The sequence below is a fragment of the Ailuropoda melanoleuca genome, chromosome 16 (genome assembly GCF_002007445.2).
Source record: "Ailuropoda melanoleuca isolate Jingjing chromosome 16, ASM200744v2, whole genome shotgun sequence".
In the NCBI taxonomy this organism is placed as follows: Eukaryota; Metazoa; Chordata; class Mammalia; order Carnivora; family Ursidae; genus Ailuropoda; species Ailuropoda melanoleuca.
In genome coordinates, this window is record NC_048233.1 from 58185284 (window position 1) to 58187753 (window position 2470).

Genomic DNA, 2470 nt, shown 5'->3' on the forward strand with positions numbered 1-2470 from the left:
CTGTACCGGCATAAGGTAGTAATCTGAAAGAAAGTTAAAATAGAAGTTCAGTGAGCATTTAAACTATAAAAACACTGTGTGATGAGAAGTGATAAATGACTACTTGGAGAGTTTCTTGCTATGGTTAAGAAGCAATGTGTGAATTTAGATAAAGCAGTGTTCCATTTTCTTCAGTTTGTATTTCTAGCAAACTCAACCCTCCAGATATGTCTTTAAATTAGGAAAAAAAAATGCCCTTGACTTCATGAAATAGCCATTACCAAGCTCAAGCACCCGAACCATATGCTTTGACAGGCTTATAGAATAAACCTAAGGGTAGGAGAGTCCAAGAGAGGGAAGGAAAGAAAAAGGAAGAGAGAGAGAGAGATTTGAAGATCATAATGTATTGTTTAACATAGAAGAAGAAAACAGAAAACTGCAATGCAACACAAACCTCTACCACTATCAAACTGAATAATGGAAGCCCAGAAGAATAATCCTTGTTTATCAGAAAAATTGTTACGAGTTCAGTACTCCCTGTTCAACAAGGCAAATGAGTAGAGAAATTCATATTTTGTATACCAATATCTGTTAACATTTTTCAGTTTTGGACTTGAAACCATTTCAGTTATGAGAAACATTTATTTATACAGAAGAGTGGCTTTTGTAAAGGTGCCTAACCGAAAGAGCACATGTGGGCATTTCTAAGGAAGCAATGCCCTGACACGCTGGAACTATAAACTTCATTTTCAAGAGACTAATGGGCACATCAGCCCAATGGCAATTTCTGACTACTCCTCTGCATGATTCCAAAAATACCTACCTTTTCTCCTCTTCTTTCCATACTGACTTTGCCATGCAAGCCAATTCCTGGTTATGTTTATGTCCATTAGTATCAAGGTAGCCACTCTAGCAGGACAATTTGTTGAGATTTCCTGATGGCAAAGATAATGAAAATGAGAAGAGGAAAGTAAACAATACATAACTGTTTGGGTTTATAAATATGTTTATAAGTGTTTGGGTTTATGCTTGAGAAAAGGAAAAATCAATAATGTGTTTAGAGAAAAGACAATCTTCCAAGGGAGCAAAAGGGAAGACTTCCTTTCATATTTCTGGATGGAGAAAACCCACCCGTATCGCTAATATTTTCTGATCAAAGTCAGGGATGTTAATGGAAGAGACTTCGAGTTGGAACACTGCAGCTCTTGAAGAGTGTGAGAGCTTAAGCCCCCTCTCTCCCTGAGCACAAGACAACCTTGCCAATATTAAAACGATGAGATAAAAAGTAAGAATGCTCTCCTGAATTTTGTGCACTTTCCAGCAGGGGTTCTGAACTCATCAGTGAAGACTACTGGTGGATCTCCGAGTTTTACGCTATTGCTTACCATGTAGCTTAATGCTTTCCAAGGGAGGCAGAAGCGTCATGGTGTATAGGTTGAAGCTTCCTGGGAGTCACAACCTGTTCGATCTGGAAAATGAGAGATACTGGCTAACAGGGAAGTCCCGTTCCCTGTTTTCTTCTCCTTGTCAAATGTTCACCATTCTTCCTTACCTTCCTTCCTCTTCTTGTTCTTCTTGTCTCTCCTCCACTTTCTCTTTCTTTTCTTTCTCCACTATCATCTTCTTCCTTCACCTGCAGCTCTTTTGTCTTTCTCTTTCTCCTCTTTTAGTATCTATTGCTCTTTTCCTCCTTTTTCAGTTTTGCTAATCAGCTACGAGTGTCAGGCACTATTCTGTGCAATGCAAAAATAATTAAAATTTGAGTACAGATGTGTATTCTGGGAGGTCACAATCTCCTGCTGAAGATGACAAAGCATGAAACATATTTATACCAATTGCAGTAGGGGGCAGTTTATTACATTCAAGTTCAAGGCTAGAGTAAAGGGATAAGACTAGAAGCAGGAAACCAAATTAGAAGGATCTTGCTGTAGCCCCCCAGAAAGATGATTAGGCTAGACTAGGAGCGAGGTGGAGTGGCGTGTTCACATTTCAACTATGTTGTGATGGTACAGTCATCATTGTTCTTTATCCCTCTTCACCCTTTTTTGGCAGATAAGGAAGGAGAAAGACCAAAGCCTAGTTTTTTTATTCCTGGACTGTAGTGTTGAGATGGGAAGATGGTACCAGGAACCACTGAAAGAGAGCTAATAGCTTTATTTAATTTTCGAAATTTACCATCACAGGATGCTTCGCTGATCATTTACCCTCCACTTGGGCCTCAATCCCCAATCCCAATCTATGATAAGACATAAAAAAACCCAAATCAAACAGAAAAGTCCCCAGTGTTCCAAAACCTGACTGATTCCAAATCCTGATCAGTCAGAGTGCTTTCTTAAAAATACAGGTTCTTGGACATTACTCTAGACCTATCAAATCAAAATTCTCTAAAGGTGGGGCCCAGGAATCTCTTTTTTAAATCTTCCCAGACCATTTTAATGATGATGGGTTTAGGAATCAGTGGAGCAGAATATATGTAATATATCCCTGTGGA

General features: G+C 38.9%; 1 long non-coding RNA gene across 1 annotated transcript; it reads right to left on the reverse strand.

Moving 5' to 3' along the window:
- Positions 1-747: 747 nt before the first annotated feature.
- LOC109490722 lies at positions 748-1556 on the reverse strand. Its single transcript, XR_002144093.2, has 3 exons — positions 1532-1556; positions 1365-1447; positions 748-914 (listed from the first exon to the last, which is right to left on the reverse strand). It is a non-coding gene; the product is annotated as an uncharacterized LOC109490722 (long non-coding RNA).
- Positions 1557-2470: the final 914 nt, after the last annotated feature.